The sequence below is a fragment of the Microcebus murinus genome, chromosome 5 (genome assembly GCF_040939455.1).
Source record: "Microcebus murinus isolate Inina chromosome 5, M.murinus_Inina_mat1.0, whole genome shotgun sequence".
Classification (NCBI taxonomy): domain Eukaryota; kingdom Metazoa; phylum Chordata; class Mammalia; order Primates; family Cheirogaleidae; genus Microcebus; species Microcebus murinus.
In genome coordinates this window covers 1,643,387-1,666,587 of record NC_134108.1, presented here as the reverse complement: position 1 = coordinate 1,666,587, position 23,201 = coordinate 1,643,387, and the positions used below count along the sequence as shown (strand labels likewise).

Genomic DNA, 23,201 nt, shown 5'->3' with positions numbered 1-23,201 from the left:
CTACTCCAACCTTTAGAACGAATTATCCCTTTTTCCATGGGCTGCTGACTCATTTAACTCTTGCCTTTCTTGCTTCCGGTCAGACCACACTACTAAAACTGCTTTTCTCCATAGCCTTGATTTCCTGATTGCCAAAACCAGTTGCCCATTTCAGGACCACAAAAGGCTTTATTTACCCCTTCTTTGTGTTTGTTATGGTACTAGTCTTTTCCAGAGTGCTGTTTTTTTCTTTTCTCCCTCAGTGGCTCCATTTTGCTGCTCTCTTTGCTGTTGGTGCTATAATGCCGGACTCTTGGTCCTCCACTCCCTCTTTCAATAAAGAAGGCCTGTAATTAATCATGGGGCCACCATCCTGAGGTCCGGGAGGCAAATTGATACTGACTATAGCTGTACTTAATGACTTCAGACTGTGCATGTTTACTTAGATATTTTAAAATTTTGTTCTTGGGTCACAGGATACTCTGCAAGAGGGAGTTGTTGGAGGGCTTGATCCCTGGTACCTGCTGCTCCTGTGCTACCTTCTTTCCTCTCTCCCTTGACCAGGACCTCCTCCTGGAGTTTGCGTGCTTGTGATGTCTTCTTGCTGCTGTCACGGAATCTGGACTACGTATTTTCTATACCAAGTAATCTGGGTGCTGGTTTGCCTACACCAAAGTCCAGTATTGATTTTCAGTTTTAGGCTGGCAGTCGATTGAGGCTTTTCCTCAGGAAGTGCTGGCTTTTGCTGGTCTTCAGTCTCCAGCTGTGGTGGTTTTCTTCTGCAGCTCTCATGAAGTTTCACATGTGAACTTCCAGTCACCTGCCACTGCCTATAAATAAAGGCTTAAAAAACGCAACTAAACTAAAACTGTGCTTGATTTTTGTGGCCAGTGTCGGAGGAGAGGAATTTAGAAAATACAATAGGTAATGTAGCATAGAGAGGAAAGGAAAATGAGCTGAATCCTGGGGATGCACTCGGGAGCTGACTTAGAGTTGAGATTTCTTTTAGAACTGCAGTGTTGTCTCTCAGATGAGCCTGTACGAAGATAGAGGCCTCCTCATAAACCTGGCCAGTCTCTGCTTCCAGTCCATTCTGTACTCAAAAGTCACATTAATTTTCTCAAGACTCGCTCGCAGGACTTCAGACTGCTAAAATGTTCTTTTAGCAATTTGTGACCTCTTCTCCCTACAGTTTGGGAAGACAGAGTTTCTGTGGGGAGTGCTACATAAAATCAAAGGTATCACAATTTTATTCACTGAATTACGTACGAGTATAAGAGAGCCATTTCATTTGCGAGATTGAAGATTGGGGCATTAGTACCCAGATAAATCGTCATGCACTTATGGAGTATTGCAGTAAACTTTAACTCTTTGAGGGCAGGGACCAGGCTGTGTATTACTCGTTTATATGATTCTGAGTCTTCCAGAGGAGGATGAGGTATACACGGTCGATAACTGAAGAATGCATACATTAAGAAGTTAATGAATGTTGATCAGTAAGGACATACCTGTCATACACAGACTCAGCACAGTAAATTTGAATTCTTTTATTTAAAACTTCAAAACTGGTCATTGATGGGCTTGTGTAAATTTCTTTAGAAATTGGGGTAAGTTACAGCAAACATTTATTAAATATATATAACCCATTATAGAAATTAATTATTTGGTAGTATACAGCGAGAAATGCAGATTTGTTCTGCATTAAAGAAGGCAGGAAGCATGCTGCCGCTTTTTACCTGGTACAGTAATCTCACGTACGTAGAGCCTTTCACGTTCACATTTCAGTATCTGACTAAAGGAGAAAAACCTTGGGATAGTGGCTATTGAAATACAAGGTAAACTTTTTCAGGTGGGTAGTAACTGAGCTGTTTTATTCACAGGGAAGCTGAAGATAGGGTTTATACCAGCTGATACAGAGAATCTATATTTACTAATATTTATGTGGATTAAAATTTAGTTCATGTTTTTTGAATGGAATCTGTAGAATAAATTTGAAGGTGTCCTTTTTGCCTCCCTCTTCTTGCTATCCAGGTGTAACCACTGTTAAGAATTTTTACAATTTCTCTTTCCCGTTTTATTCTGTATACTCATAAATGAATGTCTGTGGTGTGCATTTGAATTTCATTTTACAAAAATGGGATCATAGGATATATACTTTTCTGCAACATGCATAAGATATTCTTCCAAGTATAAGCAAAAAAGTAGGCATGTGCAAATATAATTCTCTCTTTAATAGCTGCAACATATTCCATGTATTAGTTGTTTTCTTAACTATTAATGAACACTTTATTTCCAGAATATACTGGTTCAGTGATGTTGCTATGACCATTTTTGCACACATACCTTTCTGTACTTGTATATTTCTATAAAATAGCTTGTTAGAAGTGGAATTTGAGTCAGAAGGCCATACTTGTTAAAAATTTTGATAGACTACTAAGTTGTTATTTAAAAAGGCTGTTCCAGTTGTGGCTATGACCCTTTACCTAACACTGGATATTCTGATTTAAACTTTTCAATCTGACAGGTAAAAAGTAAGGTATTATTTTTTCAAAATTTACAGTTTCTTGTTCATTGTTGAGATCAATTATATTTTCATAAATGTTTCTTGCCATCTGTATTTCCTTTCTATATGAAGTGCCTGTTTTTCTTTCAAGATGTTTGTTTTATTCTTGTACATTTATGAAAATGCTTTTATAAAACATGTTTTACTCTGTTTACAAATAATTTTTTCATAGTCATTTTGGTCCTCTAATTTTGTGGTATCTTTGCCATTAGTGAATATTTTTTATTTTTTATTATTATTTTTTTTAGGGTACTTGAAATGTAACTAAAAAGACTGAGGGAGCAGTTATTTTTTAAAATCCTAAATATCTTAGATTGAGTTACAACTGAGAGCTTGTACCTCATTTGTTTTACTTCCTTTTACGCTTAGTACCATATTTATCAGAGCTTGAGCAGTCTGTTTTTCTTAAATCAGGCTCAAAAAATCTATTAAACTCTCTACCACTGCACTATATGGAATTAGAAACAGCATTGGATATACGTTTGTTTCTGAGATCTCTAAATGTTGACTAGTTTGGATGTTTTAAGTTCCTAATTTTTAATATGACTATAAAAATATTAATTTTACTTCAGTGATTATGTTTATTTTTGTGTTGAAAAGATTCTCAAAATGAACCATAGGGACATATTTTTCTTATTTTGCAATAAGTGGACTGATATAAACAAAATCCTCCCCCAAAACCAGAGCATGAACTTTTAAAAGCTCTCAGATAACCTGTGAGCTTTGTAGAAATTAGCCTTATTGATAACTGTGACTGGTTAAGGTTATCTGGTTCCTTAAAACTTACTTCAGATTCACTTTTTATGTTTTATAGTGAGATTATATATATTTATTGATAATAATCTCACTACATACATAGGTAGGCTTTTTTTTTTCCAGTTTATTTCCACAAACATGACAGTAAAGAAAATAATAGGTTGAAAAAGATGGTTAGCATTTTTTTAAAAAGTGTTTTGTTTTCTGGTGTATCTTATAGAATCCTCAGTGTGATTTGGGGGAGGAGTAGAGTACAGGATGTCTACTAAATAGCATTTTCAGGAGAGTTACTTATTACAAAAGTCATAATTGAAATTCTGAGTTAGTACAAATCAAATATTGTTTAATATTTTCCGCCAACTGATTTTGTATTGTTAAGACAGTCAGTAATTATATTATTGTTTTGTCAGTTTGGTTATTTGATTGATGTGGACCTGCCACCTATTCAAGAAGAAAATAGTGAAGTGTGTCTGTATTCTGCTATTAGTTTAAATTGCTTAATTTTAAAGATGGAACTTAAACTTTAGAACTTTTTTCATTTGCTTTTTTACCCTATGGGGCCAACTCTTGACTTCACCCAGACTGCTCTCGTCAGTGTTTCTTGATCCTCTGACCCTTGATACAGCCGCAGTTGGTCAGGTCTTCTGTGGAATTCTCTCTCCTCTCGGTCTCCAGGACTGGCCTGCTGCCCTGCCCTCAGGCTTCATCCCTGTACCCTCTCTCTTCTCCACCTGCCCCGTCGTGGCAGCTTTCATTCTCCTGGTGCTAAGTGCTGACGTGTCCCTGGTGTGTCTCTCTAAGCGTGCTCTTTGTCCAGAACTTCAGCCCCACAGGGCCAGTCACTCCCTGGACATCTCTGTCAGCATCTCAGAGTGAACCTGTCCAAAACCACACTGATACCCCTGGCCCACTCTCATCTGCTCTCGCTCAGTCGTCTCCGTCCTAGTACACAGCTTTTCAGTTTGCCAGGTGCTCGTGCCCACCACCTGGCGCCCCGTTCTTGGTTCCTTTCTTTCTCAGGCCTCATGTCTAATCTGTCAGCAAATTCTGTCAGTTCTGCCTTCAAAATGTTTTAATATTTAAACTATTTCTCAATATCTTCACTTCTCGCTACTGACCTCCTTGTCTAAGCTATCTTCATCTCTCACCTGGACTATTCCAGCAACCTCTTACTTAGTCTTAATTTATTTTAATTTTTAAAAATTTTATTTATTTCCATTGCCTACCGTCGCCCCCTTACAGTCTGTTTACCACACAGAGATACACTTCTGAACTTTAAGGTAAATAATGTAATTTTTCTGCTCAAACTATCAAGTGGATTTTACATCACTCAGAGTGTGCCTTGACCTACAAAGTGTAGCTTAGGCCTACCGTGGCTCAGTATGAAGACCTTCCCCCAGTAAGTCTAATGCTTTGCCCCCTTTCTCATTCTGCTGCAGCCACAATTGTTTTCTTCCTGTTTCTCAGACATGCCCACTAGGCTTCTGCTTGGTGTCTTTGCATGCGTTCCTGGGCTTAGAATGCTCTTTCTCTACAATTAGGTTTTGTTCAAGTATCCCAGAAGTCTTTCTTGACTAATGTTTTTGAAATTGTACCTTCACTCCCACTTCCATCCCTAGGACTTTTGTGTATCACCTTCTGTCATCCCTGGGTGTCTCCTCCTGCTATACTGTAAGTTCTGTGAGAGCAGAGATTATTTTGTTCATTATTCTTTTCCCATTGCCGAGACATAGGGAGTGAAGATGATAACCATGATTTAACTGGAAATAAAAGTGTTCCGGGCCCTGGGTTTACTGTCCGTTCTGAGTATTCTGTGGCTACTAAATTACAGTTTTCATTCCTTCCTCAACGTTTATTATAGATTATTATTATAAGTTGATGTTTAAATTTTTTAATGTGATTCCAGGGCATTACTGTGAAATGAACTGTATCTTTGAACTCATTTGTGCCTCAGCTTCAGAGTTCTGACCTCATGTTGGTTTTTGGTTTTTTCCTCCCTTACAGCCAATTCTCCCCCTCATTTCTTTCCATTCCTTGAGAATTATTACTGGAAAAATATGGAGAAACTTTGTCCTAAATAACTGGTTAGTTCCTAGTACACGCGTGGTTCTATTACAGCCTAAATCCTTGGGGAGTGCTTTTACTGTGGGAGCATCACGTTGGGGGAACAAGAGATCCTCCCTGAGCGGCAAGTTTTCCGAATGACTTCTTACTTTGAGTTTATTCCTAATTATCACAGTCACATTTCTTTGACAACATAATACATGCTTAGTACTGATTTAGGCATTATAACCAGTCTGCTATTTCATTTGATTCTGAAATCAACAAAAGATATATAACTGTTATCTATGCTTTCTTTGGTTGAATAAGGCCCAGAAAGTTTTAAGGAATTAATAGTTACAGAAATAGCCAAAGGATTTTCCTTCCCCCTTTCTGCCTCCCTCAAGAAAACTACTAACCTAAAAGTTCATGGTAGTAGGTATAGTTCATTTGTTTTAGCTGTTTTATACTATTCTGTTGTCCAAATAAATTATGTTCTCTCTTTATTCCTATCCAGAGATGATTAGGTTGTTCATACTTTTCCACTGTTACAGATGTGGGTTTATTGAACACCCTTGTCCATGTTTCCTTCTGTAGTAATGAAAAATTTTTAGGATGGATATCTAGAAGTAGAATTTCTAGATTCTGATTTACTGAGTACTGCCAAACTTATTTTTTAAATGGTTATGACAATTTATATTCCAAACTTCAGTTTCCAGCGTTGTCAGTATTTTAAGATTTTTGAATAAGCTGAAGTATTTAAAACAATACTTATTTAATTTATGTTACCCTCATTTCAGTGAGTGAGCATGTTTGCTTATGTTTAGCCATTACTTCTCTTTACTTGGATTTCTCTTTTTCACAAACTCAGCTATGTTTTGAACAGAATGTTTATTTTGTATTATCCATCATACAGTAGAATAGTTATTGACTGTCCAGTCCGCCATATTGCTGTGGGGACCTGGGGGTGCTGCACCCTCATGTTTACACAGCAAGGTAAGAGGCAGTGCAGTGCATTGGTAGAAAGTGCTCACTGTCCAGTCCGCCATATTGCTGTGGGGACCTGGGGGTGCTGCACCCTCATGTTTACACAGCAAGGTAAGAGGCAGTGCAGTGCAGTGGTAGAAAGTGCTGACTGTCCAGTCCGCCATATTGCTGTGGGGACCTGGGGGTGCTGCACCCTCATGTTTACACAGCAAGGTAAGAGGCAGTGCAGTGCATTGGTAGAAAGTGCTCACTGTCCAGTCCGCCATATTGCTGTGGGGACATGGGGGTGCTACACAGCAAGGTAAGAGGCAGTGCAGTGCAGTGGTAGAAAGTGCTGACTGTCCAGTCCGCCATATTGCTGTGGGGACCTGGGGGTGCTGCACCCTCATGTTTACACAGCAAGGTAAGAGGCAGTGCAGTGCAGTAGTAGAAAGTGCTGACTGTCCAGTCCGCCATATTGCTGTGGGGACATGGGGGTGCTACACCTTTACACAGCAAGGTAAGAGGCAGTGCAGTGCAGTGGTAGAAAGTGCTGCCACTTGTTTCAAAATTGCCTGAGTATGAATTCTGGCCCACTGGTATTAGCTTTATGATCATGGTCAAATTACTTGATCTTTCTAAGGCCTAGTTCCTTCATCTGTAAGACAGGAACAGTAGCAGTACCTACCTTATAGTGTTGTGAAAACTGGAGTAGATAATGCATAAAAAGTAATTAATGCAGGAGCCAAGTTGGACCTGGCCTGGTGCAAAGTAGGTGAGTTGCTGGTGGCTGCCAGGCTCAGCTTTTTTTAAAAAAATACTCAACTCAGCACAACTTGTTTGGCACAAGGTAGGTGTTTAACAGATGTCCTCTTGTTGTTTGTATTTTGTTATCATCATTATTTGTTTTTTCTTTGTTTTATTTGTTCTAGCAGAACATTTTTTGTTCTTTCTTGTTCATTTCAGAACAGAAATTCAGATTTAGTGCTTATCCTTAAATCATTTGATGTTGTTTGTCAGGGAGGGAAAATTTCCAGCACCATGTTTAGGTTTAGTATTGTGTGTGTTTTAGGTTGACTCTGCGTTCTTGTTTGTTGCTGTTTCTTCTTTTGTGGGCAATTATGTAGAATTGGTAATATCTTCTTCAAAAGCATCCTTAAATGAGGTTTTATGAATAATATAGCTTTATGTATAAAAATAGAATCAGTGATTTTGAGGTGGTGGTTGTTTCATGGAATGTAACCCTTATCATATTCTTCTTTTGTTGTTCTTGTTGAGACAGAGTTTTGGTGTGTCACCCCGGATGGAGTTAAGTGGTGTCATCATAGCTCTCTGCAGCCTCAAACTCCTTGTCCCAAGTCATCCTCCTGTCTCAGTCTCCCGAAGTAGCTGGGACTACAGGCATGTGCCACCACACCTGGCTAATTTTTCTATTTTTAGTAGAGATGGGGTCTCGCTCTTGCTCAGGATGGTCAGGCTAGTCTCGAACTCAAGAGCTTAAGTGATCCTCCCACCTACAGACGTGAGCCACTGCACCTGCTCTTATCATATTCTGTATCTCTGCCATTGTAAATTCCGTTAATTATCTAAAGAATTTATTCAAGAAAGTAATTTTAAAAAGTTTGTGTGTATATGTGTTACCTGGAATATTAATTTAACCATATATAAGACTCTTAAGAATGGGGGGGGTTGAGAATATCATTAAGGTGAACAGAGTGTTTCCATAACATTAAACGAGAATCTCCTTCATTGATTGGTTCTTTTCACAGTAATTCTCTTTTGTAAGTTATGTTAAGAAAACTCCTCAGTTGAATAGTGAGCTATTTTCATCAGTCTGGCTTTGCCCCTCCATAGAGGTTCTGTTCCCTTTGTAAATTACTACTGTTAAAAATCCTCCTACACAACTTGACCTCCTTTCAGGAGTCCCTGTGCTGATTTACACAGCTTGCCTTTTTGTTTTTCTCATGCCTGGTACTCAGTGACATTCCAGTCTTCTGTAGTCATTGGGTGATGCAGAGAGTGAAACCGGAAGGGTCGGCAGCAGGTACTGGCTGGCACAAAGTATGCAGTTCAGGATTGCTACGATACTCAGGGAGAGAATGCCAAATACTTTAACCATATCGACGTATTCTGTCTGTAAAATCGCAGCTGTAGGGCAGTAATATTCAAGTTACACGCTCTGCCCTCAAATTATTTTATTTCTCATTTGTTCTTTCCAGCTCTGTTACTACCCCCTTTCATTTATCTGTCTCGTGTGAGACGTGAAAGGCCTTGGGATAGGGAGGGCTGAGGAAACTGCCTGCGTTGTAAAGTGTGCTTTTAGGTGTTTGCTAGCGCAGTACTTTAAAGATATTTTTAGTTTAGTTAAGTTGCTTGAAGATTTTCTCTCAAATGAAATAGGTTGAGTGCTGCGAATGCAATTTTTGGTATGCTAGAAAGGCACGATGGAAGAAGCACTTTATAGGAAGCTTCTTTGAATCAGTTGCCATAGTTTGACTGTTTGTTTTACTTTAATGTGAAAGTTACTCTAAATGCAGGTAAATGATAGTCTCCTATCATTAGTTTGTGTATATAATTTGTAGAATACATTATCCTTGTCATTCAAATTTAGAAACTTCTTATTAATATTTCACAAACTTAAGAATCTTAGTTCAGATTCAAAATGCAGGTTATAAAAACAAGTTTTCTGATTTTCACTTCTTGAGTTTTCTTTTGGATATTATAATATTGAGGCCGAGTTTAGGAACGTGTTTGTTTTCTTTGAACAAGAAGATAGTTCATAGTTTTATATGTGTTGATTTAGGTAGAACCAGTTAAATCATTGGAAATGATTCCAACTCTTGGAAAATTGTATTTTAACAATAGAATTACAAACATATATAGTGTCATTTTGTTTTTTCTACTGAGCTTAATGTTTTTCATTTTTCACAGACGTTTAATATATACTCCATTATTTTCTGCTTTTGAATTTAGTTTTGCTAGGTTATATGTGTGTGTATGTATAAATAAATATAAAATTTATGTATAGGCATTTATATATGCCATTCAGACTTGTTCTTATGCAAGTGTAATAAGCACTGAAGGATTTGCAGACAGGAAGTGACATTTATTGAGTAACTTATTTGTGGCAGGTGCCTTTATATACTGTAAATCACTTAGTAACCGCAAACCCTTGTGAGATAGCAGCCCCTGCACTTTATAGACAGGAGACTTGAGAGAACTCAGGTGTCTTGCCCAGAGCCTCATGGGTATTAAGTAAAAATGAAATTAACTGAGATTTTATTGTCTGGCCATTTCCAAGGCTCTGCTTCACTTCACTTTTTCCATCACATACTTGCTGCTTGCTCAAGTGTAAGCAAAAAACGTTTGGCTGCTGATATTAAATGAATAATTCATTATTCATCTGTGGAATCAAATTTCTTGAGATTTTATAGAACATCATTTTGTGAAAATAGATTTATTTATTTTGTATTCAACAACAGTTTGTAATTATAATAAATTATTTTTATTTTAAACATTTTTAATATGAAAATTTTCAAACAGAAACTCATCCCCCAGACTTTAGAATTTTCAAAATTTTGTCATTCTTAATTCATTATTTTGTGGTTGTTTTTACCTGAACTATTTTAAAGTAAACCCTCAAAACCAGCATATCATTTCTCCTCTACTTCAATGTGTATCTCAAAAAAATTAATCATAATACAATAATCCCATCAAAAATTAACCCTAATTCCTTGTTATTATCTATTATCTGGTCTATATCAGATTTCTCAGGGTCTCTCAAGAATATGCTTTTGCAGTTCATTTATTTGAATCAGGATCCAAACAAGGTCCACACATTGTATTTAGTTCTCTATGTCTCTTTTAATCTAGAGCATTTATTTCATGCCATGGATTTTGGGAGCACTGGGTTAATTTTCCTGTAGGACATCTCCATTCTGGACTTACCTTTGTCTTTTCCAGGGTGGTGGTGGTTTTATTTGTTTCTCTAGATTTAAAGGCTTGAATGGATTCAGGTCCAACTGTTTGACAAGGCTTTATAAATAGTGCTGTGTATTTTATGTTGAATCCTATGAGGAGGGCAAACTGACATTCCCTCTACTGTCAAGTTCCTTATCAACTTTTATCTCATAGTGTTATCAGTAAGGATCTTTGCCTAAATTATTTAGGGGCTACAAAATGGAGATTTTTCTAATTCTGTCATTTCTTTTACATTTATTGCCTGGAATTTTTCATGTAGAAATAAATATTCCTCATCATCCAAGCTATAGAAAGCAGAATAAATTCTGAATTCTTTTACTTTGTTTATTTTTAGAGTAAAGAGTTGGAGCTCTAGTTACCTTCCTGCTGACAGTGACTTTGATTTTGTTTTTTGGCTTTTTAGTTTTCTTTCATATCGTTATGAACTTGCAGATTTTTATGTGTTCTGTGTTTCAGTCGGTTTCAGTCATTATTCTTGTTGGTATTCAGGTTGTCCCACATTTGGCCAGCTGTACCTTTTGGTTGGCTAGAGAATTATTTTGACATGAACCAGTTAGTCTTTGAGAACTTTTATTGTTTTCTGGCATAACAAGATGTCCCAAACTTATCTTGTACATTTTCTGACCTAGACTTGAATTAAGCTATTTCTCCAAGTAGCTCTGATTTCTTTTAGTGGAGGATGGTATTTAAGAGACCACAGTCTAGGTGCTAGAAATGCTTATTTTCTTTTACAGGTTGTATTTTGCTTCAAGGTCTTCTCAGTAGAAAGAACTAGGAGATATTTATTTTTTGTGTGGGTGAAAATATCCTTATGTTTGTACTGGTGTTTCTGATTCATATTGGCTTTACGGGTTTTCACTTAATTTTTTGATTTTATATCTCGTTAATCTTACATTGAAAATCTTGTCACTACATTAACCCAATTGTTGGCTTTATTCTGTTGTATAGTTAATACAAAATAACACCAATATCATTATTAATAATAGGACTTCTGGATGAGGATTAATATTCTCTTGCAGGTATCTGTCCTTGGAATAGTCTACTGGGAATGTGAAGTCAAAAATTAGTTTCTAAAATCACTTGGAAAAAAATCTTTTTCTGTGCTGTATTGTGGCCAGCTTGATACATCATTAGGCTCATTCATCTCAGTTTGTTTTTTATTTTCTGCAGTTGCCTTTTATTAAAGTTTAATTTTTATTTAAAATGATTATATGGTTCCAAAGCTGAAACTACGTACTTAAATGCATTTAGAAAAGCTTTGCTTCCATTTCTTTTTATATATATATTTCAGAATATTATGGGAGTACTAATGTTTTTGGTTACAGTCAAAGTTGTAAGTGTGCCGTCACCCAGAGAGTGTGCATCGTACCACTGGTGAGGTGTGATTTCACCCATCCCTTCCTCCCTGCCTTCTTTGTTTCCATCGTGATTATGTTTTGGTTTATCCACTCAAGGAAGGTTTCTTTTTGAAGATATAATCCAAGTACGCATTCTGTGTTTGTGTTTCTGCCCCGTCATATAAAAGATGCTATGACATATACCGTCGTGCTCCTTGCTTTTTTCACTTAACTATACCTTTTGCACTGTACCGTATCACAGTATGAAGAGCTTCCTCATTCCTTTTAATGGCATCATTTTATTCCATTATGTGAATGTACCAGAATTTGTTTAACTAGTCCTCCACTGCTGGATCATTTCCAGACTTTCTCTTTCATAAACAGTGCCACAGGGGATAGCCTTTTGCATTAGACATTTCACATTTTTGCTAGTGTATTTTTGGGATAGATCCACAAAAGTAGGATTGCTGTGTCAAAATACGTGTGCATATATGGTGTTGCCAAATATTGCCAAATTCTGTTCTTTGTGTATGTACTCTCTTCCTTCCCCCCAAAAAAGTATGCTGTCAAATCTGGATTTTTGCCAATTTAGTTGTTGAGAAATGGCATCTTAATATTATTTTGAAGTTATTTTATCATGAGTGACGGTGTTCATTTTTTGTGTATTTAAGGTCATATTTGCAGCTTTGTAAATTGCCTGAGGTTTTGTTTGTTTTTGCCCATTTTTCTTTTGAGTTTTAGGGCTTTTTCTTTGTAAATTTTAGGAACTTTTTATTATAGAGATTATATTTCTTTCTGTGATACAAGTTGGAGATATTTTTTCTCAGTACCTGTCTTAGTACTTTACATGTTGTGTGCTCTTTTGGTATGGCATAAAAGCTGTATGTACTCAAATTTATTAACGTTTCTTTAACTGCTTTTGGATTTTGAGTCATGGTTAGGAACTTTTTTCTAGTTCTAAGTTATAATGGGCTTTATTCATTTATTCTTGTGCTTGTATGGTTCCTTTTTTGCATCTTTTAACCATGTGGAATTTATCTTGGTGTACAATATTATGTATGGATCCAGTTTCATCTTTGCTATCTATCTGGTTGTTCCAACATCGCTTAGGAAGAAGTCCATGTTTTCCACACTGTGATTTGAGATTTAGAAATAGATCTAAAGGTCTATTTGTATACTTTTTCTTCAATTTATATCTAAGGATTTTTTTTTTATTGTTGTGGGGTTTTTTTGTTTTGTTTTGTTTTGTTTTGTTTTTGAGACAGGGTCTTGCTCTGTCACTCAGGCTGGAGTGCAGTGGCACGATCATAGTTCATCATAGCTCACTGCAACCTCAGACTCTTGGCTCAGGGGATCCTCTTGCCTCAGCCACTTGAGCTGGGACTACAGGTGCACGCCACTGCACTTGGCTAAATTTTCTATTTTTATTATAGCAGAGATGAGGTCTTGCTCTTGCTCAGGCTGGTCTCAAACTCCCCACCTCATGTGATCCTCCCAGATTGGCTTGCCAGAGTGCTAAGATTACTTGTGTAAGCCACCCCACCAAGCTGAACAGGTGACTTTTTTAAGTAGAGATTTTATAATTTTTAAAAGCCTTCCATGTTTATATATTTTTTTGGGTTACCCTGAAGTTTTTGCTGATTTATTTTCCCCATAGGAAATAAAAACTTTTTAATTAGCTCGTTCAGTTTTAGGGGAATAAAGCAAAACAAAACCACTGTACTTTTAATTGGCATTTTCTTAAATTTATAAATTAAATTTGTAACTTGATTTTTTTAGAAACAATAAGCAAAAGGTTTTGTTAACATTATAAGAGAAATCCAAGTTTGAAAAACAGGTTGTTTAATGGCATTCAGTATAATTTGACTTCACATTTATCTTAATGTCCTTGATAACTATAATTTTACATTGAAATTGAGCATAATTGATACATTTTGTTCTAAGTAGTTATTATGGTTTATGTAAGTATTTAAAGTGACATGGGGCTGGGCGTGGTGCCTCACAGTTGCAATCTGAGCACTTTGGGAGGCTGAGGCAGGAGGATTGCTTGAGGTCAGGAGTTCGAGACTAGCCTGAGCAAGAACCAGAACCCCTCTCTACAAAAAGTAGAAATATTAGCTGGGTGTGGTGGCAATCCTGTAGTCCCAGCTACTTGGTAGGCTAAGTCAGGAGGATCACTTAAGCCCGTGAATTTCCGGTTGCAGTGAGCTATGATGATGACACTGCACTGTAACTGGGGTGACAGAATAAGCCCCTGTCTCAAAAGTAAATAAATAAAGTGACTTGGAAGTCATAAATTAATTTTTTGTACTGTCATGAAAATGAATACAGTTGTGATACATTGTTTCTCATGTCCTTAATCTATAGAAAATCAGTGATCTAATTAATTAGACAGATGAACTACTTGTTGAAATGAGCCTTGTTATCTTCTGAATGTTGGGAAATGTTTTCTTTCTTAAAATAACAAATCAAAAGATGAGTTTGATCTTACAGAGCTAGGTGATAAGTCTGGCCAACATTATTTAATGAGAAGCAACATGAATTCCTAGGACCCACTCTGCACTAGTGACCAGAAGTTAAATCTCTGTGAATTCAGCTTAATTCTTGCACTTTTCAGAGTTCAGTCTTTCTTGTTTAACCACTTTGGTCCGAGTGCCGGCTATAGTCGATAGCCACAGATGAACGTGCACAGCTAAGCGTCGACTTTAGCGTTAATAACAAAACTTCTACAACAGTACTCTGAATCGAGGCAATACAACCCTTGTACTGCATCAGAAAATCTCATGCGTTTTAGAGAAAGACATTTTCCAGCACCTTACAATAGTGATAAAACAAAAAGGAAAAATCCATTAAGAAGATGTATGCTGAAAAAATAATAAAGGCGTAGTACTAGATACTATTGTAAACAATGTAATGTTAGTCTATGTGTAGCCCCATGCTTCCAAATTTATCATACCAAAAAATAAAATTTATCGTAATATTCAAAAGCTTGCCTTATTTCTTCTTTATGATATGAATGAAATAAAACTATAATTTTGAATTGACTTTTCTAATTTTTCATCTATCAAAATAAAATCGTGAACATTTATAAATGACGTAATAAAAACATATGTATATGTTACCTATCCTGTTTTTTATTACAGGTAAAGCTGCCTGTAAAGTAAAACAAGCTTTCAGTGCTTTAAAGCTTTCCTCATCACACAAGAGCAAAACGGACTCGTAGTCAACGCACAGCACAAACTATCGTGCGGGCTATGAGTGCTGGCCGTGGGCAAGTTTTCGTGGCCAGTGAGCACCGTACCAAAGTGGTTAAAATGAGGATTTTCATCTTAGCTAGCATTCATTGACTTTGGAGCACCAGAACAGCCCGTTCATGTTTTCTTCTAGACAGTAAGGAGATACAGTTTTACAACTATAGTTGATTTTTCTCAGCTCTGGAATAGCATCAGGAATTTCAGACTCAGTCAGTCACTTAGCTGTACCAAATAGTGACCTTAATATTTGGACAAAGGCTAGTACCATTTTATTTAAATACTCATCTGAGAATTTCTAGAGATGGCGGTGGATAGTACAAAACTTTTAGGGTCAATTTCTGCTTTAAGCATTTTGTCAGCTTTTACAAGCCCATTCCATGGTACTCACATGTGATGCTTCATTACTTTTTTGAGAAATAATAAATCATAGTATGTTATTCTCCCTTTGTCTGTGGTTTCACTTTCCACCATTACAGTTGCTGGTGGTCAACCACAGTCTGAAAATATTAAATGGAAAATCCCAGAAATAAATAATTTATAAGTTTTTAAATTGTGTGACGTTCTGAGTAGCATGATGAAATCTTATGCTGCCCCGCTGTGTCCTACCTGGGGCATGAATCATCCCTTTGTCCCCAGTCTCAGCTCATTGATCACTTAGTAGCCATCTCAGTTATCAGATCAACTGCTGTGATATCACAGTGCTTGTGTTCCAGTCATCCTTGTTTTACTTAATAATGGCCCGAAAACGCAAGAGTTGTGATGCTGACATTGTTATAATTCTGTTTTATAATATTATTGGTTATTGTTGTTAATTCTTACTGTGCCTAATTTATGAATTAAACTTTATTATGGGAATATGTGTATAGGAAAAAAACATGGTGTATATTTATAGGGTTTGGTGCTATCTGTGGTTTCAGGCATCCACTGGGGTCTTAGAACATATGCCGTGCAGATAAAGGAGGACTGCTATACACACTATGGTTGGAAGGCTTTGGAACTAGAACAGTTAAGTGTAGTTCTTTCATTATTCATGTGCATATACTCTTAGGCACTCTTAAATTAGTAATTATCCAAGTCTTGACCTCCCTCTAATTTAGTATAGTTTTTGGCTAGAAATTGGATAATTCACTCTGTTACTTTTGTAGAAAGGACTATAGGTCACTAGGTGGCCATATATTTGAACAAAGTAACAAATACTGATTAAATATGTACTCTGCTGTGCGGTGCTAGATTCTTTTGTGCATACTGTCTTATTTGATTCTCACCGTGGCATGGAGAAGTTGGTATTATCTCCACTTTTACAGAAAAGATAACTGAGGCTGAATACCAAACCAGGCTAAAACAGAAAAACATTTAGCTTATTTGCCAAAAGAGTCTTTTAAATGTCTTATATATCAAGTAATTAAGTACTAGTTTAACTAGTCAGACATATTTATTAGTCCTATTTTATGTTTAAGGGAAATTGAGTGGATACAAAGAGCTATATGTAAGCTTTTGTATTAATATATATTTTATAAAGTTATATATGTTTTTGTTTCATATATGATGGCATATATTTATACTTAGATGTCTTAATGTCTATTTTTTAGAGTGTGACTTTCTAGGAAGATGTTTATTACACAGTAAAAGTTTTAAAAGCAGAGTGTAACCTGGTTATTTACACTTTGTAAAAAGCTGAACTTATGACTACTCATAGAAATGTTTGCTATGATTATGGTAAGACCAAAGAGTAAACTCTGAACTGGAGTTGAAAAGCTTTGTAATCCCATTCATAGGAACCAGCATGGCTTCCTAAATACAGTGATATCATTTCCTGTGTGTGTATGAGAGAGAGATTGATTAATTGAGAGATAGATAGGATGGGGGTCAGGGGATATGGAAAAGAGGGGGGTTACCAGTTTTGTGGATCAAGGAAATGCATTAGTCATAATGTATCTGCACTTTGTCAAGGAATTCAGCAGTGTCTTTCATCATATTCTTGTGTTTAAGGACTGGATCTAAAACAATTAGATGAATTAGAAACCAGTTGATTAGTTGTAGTCAAAGGCGGCTGTTTAACAAACCTGATTAGCACCAAGCTAAAGAAATGTTATTTGATAAACTAACAGGAAAATGACTCAAGAATTTTAATTTTATTGGAACCTCTTGTGAATTAACAATATTAGGTGCTCACCAAAAAGCTGGTGTAATGTTAAATTGTATTAATTATAGGTATAGTATGTAGAATTAGAGTACTTACTGCTGATCAGACCATACCTGGAGTTCTGTGATCAGTTCTAAGAATTGTTTCAGGGTAGGATGTTAGAATATGAGTGTGTTAGGAAGAGAAGTGAATATAATAGTGAGTGGATTTGAAATTATTTCAGAGGAAGAACAGTTGTAGGAAACAGAATTAGCATGTCATTCCAAAGAAGTACTAGATTTGTTCTAAATCCCCGGTTCTCAACTGGACAGTTTACCCCCCAGGGCCATATGCAACTGTCTGGATGCTGTTTAGAGCCAGGGAAGCTCTAAATATCCCATAACACACAGTACAGACAGTCCCCACAACAAAGAATTCCAACCCAAAATGTCAGTCATGGTGAGGTTGAGAAACCCTTTTCTCAATGTAAACCAGTTTCACTGTGACCCATAGTAAGAAAAAAATCTCGTTTTACCTTGCAGCCCAGGGCATACACAGGAATAACTGAAATTGAACTTTCATGGGACAGTACTGCCCCGTTTCCTTCCCACAAAGTACATTGTACTGAGTAGAAGTCTTCTATTTTTTGCCCCGTTACATTTCATTAATAAATGGAAACATAGTCATTGATGAGCCATGGTTTGAATCTAGTTATAAATGATGATGTTAAAATTAAGGCCAATTGGTAAAGCTGTGAGATGGATTTTACTTTCATTTAAAGGTAGCACTTTCTCTAATAGGTAATGAGCTGTATGAAGACAGAATATATTGCTTGGTTAGATAGTGAGTTTGCGGCCACTGGAGCTGTCTCAGGGGTTTTTAACTTGAAGTGTATAAATAGAAGTCATGGGGTCTTTGAACTTGGATGAGAAAAGAATTACATCTTTATTTTCAATAAATAAATTTTTATTAACATCTAACTAAAATGTAGCATTTTCTTAAGAGTTGATACTAATATCCGCTTCAAAATTAGAGTTGTACGAACCTACTCTAGATCTTGTTTAATATGTTAATAAAGAAGCACTTATTTATCACAGGTTAAAATATTTTAATAACTGTTTTAATGTAGTCCTTTGTATTTTATTTTGTCATTTAAAATTGTTTATTTTGAGCACAGATTCACAGGCTTCACCAAACTCCCAAAGGGTGTGTGGTAAAATTGGTTGTAACTCTGGACTAGATATGATAATTGCCCTTTTGTCATGTGGATTTAATATGTTCTTTAATTGATCATCCTTCAAATTCCCAGTATATGTATGTGTGGGTAGTTATTAAAAAATAGAGGTAAAAATTTGTTAAGAGTACTATGGGGAAAGCCTTCAATTTTGACCCTTTGCCCCCATAATGCTGACTAAGGAGTTGGGTGGATTCCTCTCCAGTGAAGTCTAGCAGCAAAGCTCTGATTTAACTTGCTTTGAAAGTTGACAGGGTTATGGCCCACAAATGTTTAGCTGCTGTGAGCAGACAGTTGTTAAGTGGATAATGTTGGCAGCTATAACCAAGGCAGCTTTAAAAATACATTGGTTTGTTGGTTTTCACAGCAGGCTGTGTTTTCTGGAAGAGAGTTTTATTTATAATGTTTAGGTATTTGGGTACTGGATAGATTACTGTTAGCTTTCATAAAAAAGGGAGATCTGCACAAACATGCATCCTTTCTCTCTGTTTTATAAGATTTTAGTTCAGAAAACTTTTGTTCTTCACTTGAAAGATGACCTCTTCCCACTTTCAGTGAACTTGGTTTCGCTCAGAGTTGGTGATTGAACATCAAGATGTCAAAAGTACAGTGGTTGGTTCACGGTGCACTTGTATGCATTGCTATGTGTTAGAGCTTATGCCTTTATTTTTTTTTTTTTTATTTTTTATTTTTTTGAGACAGAGTCTCGCTTTGTTGCCCAGGCTAGAGTGAGTGCCGTGGCGTCAGCCTAGCTCACAGCAACCTCAAACTCCTGGGCTCGAGCGATCCTTCTGCCTCAGCCTCCCTGGTAGCTGGGACTACAGGCATGTGCCACCATGCCCGGCTAATTTTTTATATATATATCAGTTGGCCAATTGATTTCTTTCTATTTATAGTAGAGACGGGGTCTCGCTCTTGCTCAGGCTGGTTTTGAACTCCTGACCTTGAGCAATCCGCCCGCCTCGGCCTCCCAAGAGCTAGGATTACAGGCGTGAGCCACCGCGCCCGGCCTATGCCTTTATTTTGAGACAAAGATTTAATGGAGTCATTTTATTATAAAGACCAAATACACATGTGCAGATATAGAGCAAATAAATTCTTTCCCTGGGTGTGGATTGCATTTGCCAAGTTGCTGTCAATTGGTTGCATATCCATTTACATACTCACAGAGTGTGGGTGCCCCGTGGAGGTCTGTACTATTGGTAATCCCATTTTACAGATGAGGAATGGAGAGTAAAGATAAAGCTGTTTCTATAAGTTGAATTCTTATAGAAAACTCTTTTGTAGTTGAGGAGGTCAGGAAATTATAAGGTAATGTAATTAGTCATCATAGAAAACATAGGGTTTGCGAGGGTAGGGTTAGGAAAAAGATCCCTTGGGAATGAGTACAGTGGGACAAGTACGGGTTAGCCTGGTGATGAAAGCTTAGGGTCATTCCTTTGTTTTTAAAACGTTTCAGGCCTTTCAGGCATATTATCTGTCTTGTGAAGTATTCTTGAAGTACTAGTGTTTAAAAAATAGTGTTTATACAAGTAAGATTTCAAAAACCCATATTCAAGTGTTTCTACCATCCTCCACCTAAAACTGTTCACATCTAATGTTATTGCTGTTTTTCTTTTTTTTTTTTTCATGTCCTGGGCGATAGTTCATTATTATTGTTTTTAACAGAAACGGATCAAATGGCTAATAGTTTTGTGTACTAGCAACTCGTGTGTAAAAGTGTGTGTTGCAGGCATGCCTGTATTTTTTTTTTTAACTTGTGTGCATATTTTGGAGGCACCAACATTAGAAATAAGTTTGTGGTGTGCATAATAAAGTGGTCAGTCTTTCAGCTGCTTTTCTAACATGGGGAATTGGAGTGGTGACAATCTGCTTGAAGTTAGCATTGTTCTGCTACAGGGTAAGACATGGGTTTCAGGTAAGTGCTGAACATACAAGAAAAGTCAGTTGTGCATAGCTGATCTCTTTAAGTATCAGAATGAATGGTTCTGATTAGCTTTATCAAAAGGAGGTTGGGGTTGCTCTGCTGAATTTCTACTGGTTTGGGAAAGAAGGCCAATTGTCAATTATTTAATGAGATATTGAAAAGATATTAAAAGAAAATCTCCGTCTTTAAGTCTTTAATTCTTTGTTTCTTACATTGGCTCTTTAGTAATTTTACAACATAGCCTTCTTTTTTATTTTTTGGCTTATTTTATTCTTTCTGATAAGTAATAAAATAATTTTGCTTTGGAGTTGTCATTAAATTGACTCGAGCCAGGTTTTTCTTTTCTGTTACAATAATCATTGGTGATAATATTTCTCAGGGAAAAATTTATATCAAGGTAACTATATATCAGAGTGACTTGTTTTCCTGTCAGGAGAAATAACCAATAAAGAAAGGAAACAAGTTATTGTTATATTGTCTGCTCCTTCCTTTTGAGTTAAGTTACTGTGATGAGCATTGTAGGCTGACAGTACTGATAAAGTAATTATAGGCAGTTATTACCTTACCTCTTCCAAACAGAGACCTTTTTCTGAAAATATGCTGCTAACAAATAGGCACTTTAGGTATTGAAGAACCTACAACACTGCTTTTTATTTTAATATTATTTGCTCTTGGGTAATTTGCATAATTAGCACTAAGGTGTGAGAGAGGGGTGCTTTATTTTTTAAAGAAAACTTTGTAAAATTTAAACTGGGTTGGCTGCTGCAACATATTAGAATATTTGCTCTTGAGATTTCATGGCTGTTTATTATGCATTAATTAATTAATTAATTTTTTGAGGCAGAATCTCAGTCTGTCGTCAAGCCTACAGTGCTGTGGTGTCAGCCTAGCTCACAGCAACTTCAAACTCCTGGGCTCAGGCAATCTTCCTGCCTTGCTTATTAGGAATTTAAAGTTTTGTTTTTCAGGGTTCTTACCAACTGAGAACAACCGACAATAGCTGAGATAGATGGATCTTGTCACTGGACATTAGGATTCAAATTTGTTTTTATTGTTATGTGCAAAGCATTGCATTGGATCCAGAGGGAGGACCTAGAATAATGAATAAAAGAGGTTTCCTTATCTCAGAAAAGCTATTCTTGTGGGAGAGATTGTAAAGGAAGAAACTAACCCTTGAGCACTCACCTGTGTGCCAGGCAGTGTGCTAGTCGCTTTGTATGTTTTGTCTAACGCTTAGAACAAGCTTATTTTTGTTTTACAAGTGAAGAAGTTCCAGTTCACATAGACCTTACGTAACTTGCTTAAGGATACACCTATCTTGTTAAATGTGAACCTGTTTATGTCCTGCTGCAGCCCCCCAGGTTTTCCATGGCACTGTGTGGTGGACATGCATGTAGATACGGTCGAGGACCTTGATCAGGCGTGTATAGGGGCGTGAGCTGCCTTGGAGCCCAGTGTGAGCAGGAAGAGTACCTGTATTCAATAGTCTAGTCACTAACCTCTGAGCCTGAGACTTCTTTCTCACATTCATTCATTCATTCAGTTTTTCCTCTAGGACCTGTTGTAAGGTCAAAGAAAAATAGTATCAAACTCCCTTTAGCTGACAAAGTGCCTGTTGCTGGAGAAAGCACAGTGATGTAGGCACACTTGCGGCCACGGATTGCACCTGTTTGGGCCTCCTGTCCCTACCCCTTTCCCTTTCCTCCTCCCACCCCCTTTTCTTTTTTGTTTAATGGTGGTGTAATAGTACCTAGCTCTTAGTTTGGGGAGTTAAGTGTGTAACTTTTAGTACCTCGTCCAGCATATATGCTAATGATAATAATTGTTATTGCTTGTTTGGTCACTACACACCCAATTTTCAGGTTTAGGAACTTGGTTTTATGAGACTTTCTTAGGTTTGATAAGATCTGTGGACTTACTCACACCAGCCAAACTTATGATTGGCTAAATAATTGAGCGGAATGTTGATCTATTAATTTATTAAGGAGATATTCTCGTAACAGGTACATTCAAGTATTCCTGTGTGTCAAACTAAATTACTTATTAACACCTTTGTAGTGCAAATGAAATTGAATCAAAGGTAGTTTTTAATAGGCTACTTTATTTAGGCTCGGTAGAACCTGCGGAATTGTATCTTTAACAACATCAACAGGAATACTGTTTTTTGTTTTGTTTTTTTGTTTTGCTGTAGACAGGAATGCTACTGCTTGGTGAAGACACCTGTACCTCTTTACTCCTTTGGGTTTCTTTTCTTCCCTTTCTCTTTTCTGTAATGTAAATAGCTGGGCCACATTAGTTATGGAGATTTTATGTTTGCAATTTCATTTTTTCTCTATAAAAGCGAAATTTATATGTAAGGAATTTTCATGAAGATGATTAAGTAGACTATTTCTTTATCAATTCATTCTGGATTCTTTGTGTTTTTACTGATGTTACTGGGCATTCCTTCCCACATTTGCCAACTACAGATGATGCTTCTGTTTTTCTTTAGTTCTTTAATATCTGGTAGTTTGGAATTATTTGTTGACAATTATCAGGGAAACTGGTGCTTTTGTGTTCCTTGGGGTCCTTCAATATACCTAGCCTTTTTTATTCTTGTCGCAAATGATATAATCTACTTTGTTAGTAAAATGAATGAGTACCATGGAGATTAATTTGCTTTTGTGTTTTAACTTCTGTAAGGATGAGTTTTTTGAGGAGCCAGGGGTGGTTTTGCCTATTAATATTTGAGACTTTTACTTATAAAGATGGTTTCAGGGTGGTAGTAGTGAAAGTATCAGAATTATGGGATAAAAATATGGCTCCCATGACAAAAACATAAATTTATACAACAAAATTTACATAGTGATTTTTGTTTTCTAAAGTTGTTTTATGAACTCTTGGAAGAGGTAGTGGACAGGGAAGAGTGGAGCCTGAAGTGGAGGATTTGTGAATGATTACAGAGGGGTGCATCCAGCGGACACGGGGAGAAGGGGGTGAAGGAGAACTGGGAGAGACAGTGCGTCTAAGGTGTTTAGCGCAGTGCTTGGCATGGAGTGCATG

General features: G+C 36.7%; 1 protein-coding gene and 1 long non-coding RNA gene across 18 annotated transcripts in view; one reads left to right on the top strand and one right to left on the bottom strand.

Annotated features, from left to right (window-relative positions):
* Positions 1-23,201, top strand: part of AFDN (afadin, adherens junction formation factor) — a 148,705-nt gene that overhangs the window by 21,364 nt on the left and 104,140 nt on the right. The gene's annotated exons all lie outside the window — the stretch shown is intronic.
* The window catches only part of LOC105877870 (uncharacterized), a 72,544-nt gene that overhangs the window by 11,556 nt on the left and 37,787 nt on the right, over positions 1-23,201 (bottom strand). The window contains exon 4 of the long non-coding RNA XR_012919236.1: positions 21,659-21,717. This is a non-coding gene — a long non-coding RNA (uncharacterized LOC105877870). The remainder of the gene's footprint in view (positions 1-21,658; positions 21,718-23,201) is intronic.